The sequence below is a fragment of the Salvia splendens genome, unplaced genomic scaffold, assembly GCF_004379255.2.
Source record: "Salvia splendens isolate huo1 unplaced genomic scaffold, SspV2 ctg368, whole genome shotgun sequence".
Lineage (NCBI taxonomy): Eukaryota > Viridiplantae > Streptophyta > Magnoliopsida > Lamiales > Lamiaceae > Salvia > Salvia splendens.
In genome coordinates, this window is record NW_024599013.1 from 70,001 (window position 1) to 77,500 (window position 7,500).

Below are 7,500 nucleotides of genomic sequence, written 5' to 3' on the forward strand. Positions count from 1 at the left end.
GATTTGCAAGTTCGTTTTCCTGTAGTTATTGAGTTATGAGCTTAGCAACAAGCTAGCAATCGGTCACGTCTTCACGTTTCCCTGTCCTTTAATATCTGATTAATACCGCTTCAATAGTCCATTCGGCTTAGGAAGGCACCTGCAGCCCGAGCTAAAGCATTAATACCAAAATACCTCCTTCTTTTCCTTCCTTCCCTCTAGCCCGTGCAGGGCGGCATTGGCACCTGAGTTTGAGTTACAGGAGAATAAACAGTTGCTACTACACGCTCGCTTACCGCATCGCTGTAGTTGATTCCGTTGTTCTTTACTTCCTTTAGTCCCTTCGGTCTAGGAAGGCACCTGCGGCCGATGTCCGAGCTTTATTCATCTACGGCGCCTCCTTCTTTGAGAGGAAGGGGTGAAATCCCATAGGACTGTCTAAAAGCGACAAAAAGGGCAGAAAAGGGATACAAAACGGAATCCACTGAGCTGGTCGGACCATGAGCTTAGAGAGCCTAGAGCCAGCGGTGGAATCACCCAATTCCCTTTCACTTTAAGGGAGGGAATGGCTTCCATTTTGCATATCACTGTATTGTATTAAGTGAAGCAAAATAGACAAAACGGAAGGAATCGACGGATGCAGCAGCTGCCGCTGATAAGCCGGAAGTGCTACTCAATAGGCCGGAAATGTTCCTACCCAAAGAGAAAAGGGGGGTACTATTTCCTCGTCTCTTATGAGGGGAGCTGGTCCAGCCCCTTGTCAATCATCACAAAAAGAATATAACCCAGAGCCTCTCTAGCCTCTCTTTTGGCTACTTCTTTTGATTTTAGTACATACAAGATTGAAATAGCGTAAGAAATTACTTAGCTCCGAACATCTTAGTAACCTTAAGCTGCTACTAGCAACTCTTAAGCGAACGTAGCGAACTGAGGTCAGTGAGCGAGTGATATGTAGTGGTTGGCTAAGCTTTCTTCCCTCTTGTCAAAGTGTACTTCTTCTAGTTTTTGTTGCATTTAGGAAGAGAAATGGACACGGAACGCGAACGCAATCACCAATGTTGTAACAACGGTTTTTCAAAGGCGAGTAAGTTCCGCTTTTGTTTTGGGGATTTTCCCCATTTCAGACCTATTCTTTGGCCCGCCGCCTACCTCTTATAGAACCCCCTTGGCCCCACTAGCTCTCATTCGCCGGACAGTTCTAGAATCGGAGATAAAGGGCATTGCCAATAGAATGAAGACCAAGGCACTATGTCCTATTGATAGCTAGTAGTTCCAGTTGCTTTTTTGTCCTAGTCTTGGGTTGACTTCCTCTTTTGATGAATAAGGATATGTACCCTTTTATGCAGTTGATGGTAAATTCCCTCTTCTTCACTTCCTACTTTCCAAAGCGCCTACCTTGGATTCGATGGAGTCTTTGGTATGTGGCTTCTTCGATATGTGAGTTCCAACCTGTAGCTAATCGATATGCGAACCAGCTGCTAATCGATATGTGAACCTGTTGCTTGATCCTATCGATATGCCAGATCTGCCAATATGCTCACCGAACCAGTAGCTCTAGTATCTCCTTGTATTTCCTTGAATATGTGATCCTGGCCTTGCGGCTCCTCAATATGTGTAGCTAGATCCTTCGATATGCCGATATGTGTAGCTACAACCCAACCAGCAGCTAAAGGAGAAGCTATAGTTCTTCGTTATCGATATGTGCAGCTAGGACCCGACCATTGCTTTCTTCCAACCTCCCCGTAGCTAAGCCGATGTAGCTAAAGCAGTGGAGTAAAAGCGTGAATAACCAAGATGTCCGACTTACCGACAGACTTCCTCGCCTTCTTCTCCCTCTTCTATTCTCAGAGAATGCCTGTAAGTGATCTCTTCTTTTATCAGACAAACCAAACCCGGACAAGAGGAACAAGTACTGTAAATGCTTGAATGCATGAGTGCGTGAATGCACCGATCGATTAGCCCGGTTCACCGATATATGAAGAGTCCAATTAAGCACCAGGAAGGCGAAGACGGAAGCTGCCCGAACCTTTACTTGACTTTCGAAGGGATGTCAACTAGTGAAAAAGTCCCTGGATTGGTGACTAAACCCTGCCAACCCAGTCTCGCGGAAACCAGATCGAAGGAAGCAGGCAAACGAAGAGGTCCCGTAAAACCTACTGTGACCGAAAGGAATTCTTCTCGCTCCTACCTTAGGAATAGTAGGTTCATCTTCCTCTATCACTCAACTCTTCCTTTGTGAAGAAGGAAGAAAAACACTTCTTTAACTTTAACAAAGGCTAGCGAGTCACCTCCGGCTCCGGGGATGGGGACGGGCGTAGGGAAGAGGATTTAGCTTGGGCATTTTTCGGCTTACAAAGTCTTTATGCAAAGAACGTATTCGTGCACGTAGGCACTTGAAATTAGAAATCAAAATGAAAAGGTAGAACCAGTAGCTGTGAAAAGAGCAGCAAAGAGTGGACGAGTCGGGAGCTGCTCCTGCTCTTCTTGCTCAAGTATATTTCATTTAGTGGAATATCTGCTTCCGCTTTTCGTTTTAGCAGTGATCAAGCCGAGGCTCTAAAGCAACGAAAGGAGCTTAGGCATGCGAGGGAGTGGTAGATCGATCAGTAGGGCTTCCGCTAAACAAACCTAATCTCCTTGCTTATTTGAAGGTATACGTACATAGATTCTTAATGGTTCTGGTTAGAGATGGCGTCTAAGTGGCTATTAGGGGTCTAGTCTAGAGGTTGTGAGGGTATTGGTAGATTAGCGATGTGTAATGGCTACTTCTTCCTCTGCGGTGCGCGAGTACGGATAGTGAATTTCTGGAACTAGAGTTGTAAAGACTTGGAAAAAAGTCCCATGCCTTGAATCTAATAACTAGAAAATATCGTATGAGAATCAAAAGAATGTTATGCCCAAAAAGTCCCATCTTTCTCCCACGTCTTTCTTCTTCGCCTATGAATAGATTCTCTTTACTGCATCCTACCATCAGAGCAGGTTCATTCCTAGTCGCGTTTAGAGCAGTAGAAGAATCCGAGTCCAAAGAGTGAGAGACTCTAAGGAAGAGTTAGCCAGATTTCAACTAACTGATCTTTCTTCTGTGAACTCCCGCCGAGGAGTTCTAGTTTTGAACTTCCTTTACTGTTTTATTAGGATTAGGTAGAGCTGGTCAAAGTCTTTTCGCTTTCTTCAGTATTTGTTCCTTGTTCTTTTCTCTTGGAGATTGACTGAACCTGGCTGATTAACTTCTGCTCAGTTATTCTCAGTCTTGTTGCTCTGAGTTGTCTTTCCTTTTCTCAAGAAGGAGGGTCCGAAGGCAGGCAACTCACTAACTACAGCTTCTATCTCCTCTAGGTCCCATTAGACTGATCCTTCTCCCCCGCAACCAAGGCTTTCCTTATGAGATGGGATGCTCACTAGCTTCTCTCGAGATGCGAAGAATAGCGTAAATAAAGACTCTCTTGGTCCTTTCGAAGCAGATATTCGTACGCCATTGGGTTATTTGAGGATGGCACTGGTTTCGGCTTTCCGAAGGGATAACTCTTAATTAAGGCCTTAGGCTAGCAAGGTGAATGGATTTAGGAAAAAAAAAGATCCCGGTTTTAAAAGAATAAAGAAGGCTATGGGAAAAGATCCCAGACTAGGCTCGCTACGTGGAATAGATGATAGGTAGGCTTACTACGCTATGGCATGGTCAGCTCATGATATCTATAGCACCATTACTAAATAGACTAGGGAAACTTCTTCATTGACCGCTTTGAGTGAGTGCAACTGAGACTACTTTCCCTGGTTTCTATTGCAGGAGGTCCGATCTATCAGTAAAAGGAGGTTCGCTTTGGGAATCTTCCTTATGAACGAAGAAATACTTGCTTCGTTGACAATGACTAGGAACACTAACTAGAACTTCCAATTAGTACAACCATTTCACAGGAATAATCCAGATCCGCGTATCGATAAGCACTTGGTGACTACTACCTCGTGATCTCCAGGCATCTTGCGGGTAGACTACCTGCGATGGCAGCTTCTGATGGGTTACTTTGTTCTTGTTCGGTTGATTCTGATTCGGCAGTTGCTTGTTGAGGCTCAATAGCTAGATTTCTTTCTGTTGTGCGCTATACGCCTAAACCATATCATCAATCAGTTTATGGGCACGCCTTTAGTTAACCCTCGCTGCAGGATGAGTGAACTCTACCCGCCTATGCTGGATGGGATTGCACCCTCAGGCCTTTGATTGAGGAGCATAGATTGAATGCCATCCCCGGATTGCATTGGGAGAATAGGTAGGCCTTGTTAGCGGCACAGCATCAAGAATGGATTATTCCCCTCGCCAAAGACTTGATAGCCATTAGTTCCACATCGAAATAAGAAAGAGGGTCAACTCCAAAGAAAGGTAGAAAAGAGTCGGCTGGGTAAGCAAGATCAGGAGATACCCCGGGAAAAGCATTTAATAGGTTCTTTTCCGTACCACCTCTTCCTTCTAGTACTCGATAGAAGGTACTTCATCCGCCCTAAGGCTCCTTGCTTTTCAAAGATGTTATTTCCTTAAGGACGCTGATAAGAAGTAAAGTCTAGGTCTGGTCTTTATATACTTAAAGATGTTGTTTGGTTCATTCTTTGACTGCTCTAAAAACACCCTGGGGGAAAGGATACGATTTGAGCTACTACATGAATAAAATGAATAAAGGACTGTCAGAAATCCAACTTAGGCTATGGATAAGAAAGGTAAAGCTCTTTTCGAACAGGCACGGTCAAGGCCCAAGTATCTAGATGCTTCCCTCAACAACTTGCTGAATAGTCCCCGCACGGATGGTGTTGTTGACTATCTTTTTTCATTCCGTTTGGCTTGGGTGAAAACTAACCCCTTCTCACTGATCTGATATAAGGATAAGGGCAGCACAACTAAGGAACAAGGAAGCTTGGCTGAGCAAAGAAGTCAAGGAATGAAGCAAAAATGATCTACCAGTGGGAAGAACCAGGGATCTTGACCTGGTATCCAGAGAAGAAAGAAGAAAAGGCTGTTGAATCAGAGATTGAGGAAGAATACAAGTTTTCACTTATGTTTACCCAGGACGGTCCGGCAGGGGAACAAGGGATGGTGTCCATGATAATTGCGAACCCAGTGGCAAAAGACCCATCCACTCTCATCATCCCGGAGCACTACGCAATTGGTCTTACCCAACAGCTTCTATTTGCGGAACAGCCATCGTCTAACTACCGCGATTTGCTTACATGCTTTTTCTAAGACTAAGCTAAGAAATTTTGACTATCTTTGAAACTATTTCCATCAGCTAAAAGACTAAGGATAAAGGTGGGGTGTAACTAAACCGGCTCGGTTCTGAGAGTACTATGACCCCGACTCTGTTTATCTATCCCTTTCCCGACTCAGTTAAGGAGGATCGCTAACCCAACTCTTTGAATCTCTGACTAAGCCTGTTCCCCGAGTACCGCTTGCTAACTACACGGCTAACGGAACTTGGTAACCGTTTCCTGCTCTATCTCACCACCCCCTATCCCTACAGGGTTTGATAAACTTTTAAGATTTCACTCTTGCCTTTGGTTTATGCTTTCTAGTTCAGAGATCCATTTCTTTATCATACGAGATTTAGTAAGGCTAGGTTCAATAGAGACAATCCTTTTATTCATAGTAGCTGTCCAACGGGAAAACTCAATCAATCAAGCAAGTAAGCCAAGCAAGATTGTATCAGGAGTAGTAGCAGTAGGAGTGGGAGATTGAAAGCTAGCTCCTGACTCGAGGGGAGAAGGAATATTATATGAAAGAAATAGTCTTAGTACACCCGAAGGAAGAGGGAAAGCTCTCTTTTCTACGCTACTTTCTTTCTTCTCCTACGAGATTTCTAGTTAGAGAGAAAGATCCTTCCATGGCCAGAGACAGGAGACAGGCATTCCCACTTTCACTCGAGCAGCGGATATGAGACCAGTAAGAGCGGATTCAATACTTTCAACCTTCAGCTTGGCACCTTTGCTTCGTACTCACACTCGCACTGACCGATAGTATGAATAAGAAATCTTAACTAGCCATAGGCTATCCTAAGAACGATCTCTATAATAAGGAGTACCCTCACTCACAGGGGATTCGATAAGAGGCTATTCGTTCACATCCCATTCGATAGCACTTGCAAGAGACTGGATGAATGACTGAACGAAGGCACAGGCACACTGAACCTTGAAAGCGGATTGGTACTGGACAACTAGGACATCTAATGCACTGATAGCAAGCAACCTGAAAGCTTCATCTTCCAAGCAAGCTCAGGACTTTCCCTTAAGTACGAGCGAGAAAGCCAACCCACAAGAAGCAAGGCCCTATAAAGTGAGAAGGGCAGAGGAGCAATAATCCCTTGAGTCCCAGAAGGCTAATCAAGGCAGGAAGCTATGGGCTTTGGCTTTGGTCCATAGAAAAGAATGCTACGGCGGGAGAGAAAAGCATAGCCCTCCTCCTTTGTTAATAGACCTTATGCTATTGTTAATGGACCTTTCTTTAGTCAGTTCAGTTTCAAGTTTAAGGCAGGAACAGAGGCTAACTGATCTTACTTATTGGATTAGGGACTTTCCCCTTGTTCTCTAAATCTTAAAGGGAGAAGTCAAAAGGAGAAGCCGCGAGGAGAGCGCAGATAAGCCGGGAACTGCTGTGCCCCTTAGCTCCTCTTCTCTTCCTCTGACTAAGAATTATGTATATAAAGAAGAGTTCTGTCTTTCTGCATTACCTTTCAAACAGACTTTTATTACTGCAAGAGCGAAAATAGCATCGGTTATCCTATCCGACAACATAGGAGTAGTACTTGCTAAAGCTAAAGGGTTTCCCCCTCTCGACACGTGAAAGCTCAAAGCAGTCTAGCTAAGCCAAGTAAAGCAGTGCCAGATACGGATGAAATAGTTGCTGATTCTCTTCCTTTAGATAAGTCAATTCCTTCTTGATACGATTAGATCGAAAGGAAACGAGAAACTCTCGGGAAATTGCTTGAAAGAAAAGAAAAATCCTCTCTTTCTGTCTTGCTTGAGTACTCAACTCTGCATGGTTTCGATCTTCTTCCATAGTCACCAACTTCTGCAATCGGCGCGCCATACTATCTTTGCTTTGTCTCCAAGTCGAAACTTAACAGCCAATCTGACGACTGAAAACGGCTGCAGCAAGAAAACGAATGCGCTAACGCGCAACGGCTTTTGCGCTAGCGAGCTCACCCCTTGCTTGTTGCTAACGCGCCCTTTAATAGTCAAATCGCGGTCCAAGGTTGCTTTTTCAGAGCTGTTTCAGGATATCAGTTCAAAAAATACAGAGGTTAATAAGTTCCCGTCTGTAGGTGAGTGAAAGACGAGGAAATGCCGATGCCAGTGTTTCCCAGGAGGCGCCGTGAGGTCGAGTATACACCCGGTACCCGGCTTCCCCATAAACGATACGACAATGGAAAATCCGTAGACATAATGGCCATCATTACAGAAACAAGGAATATGGAACTAACTAAGGATCTTAACATGCGACAGGAGACAGGACTAAAGTGCTTAGTCACCCCCGCGTACGAATAA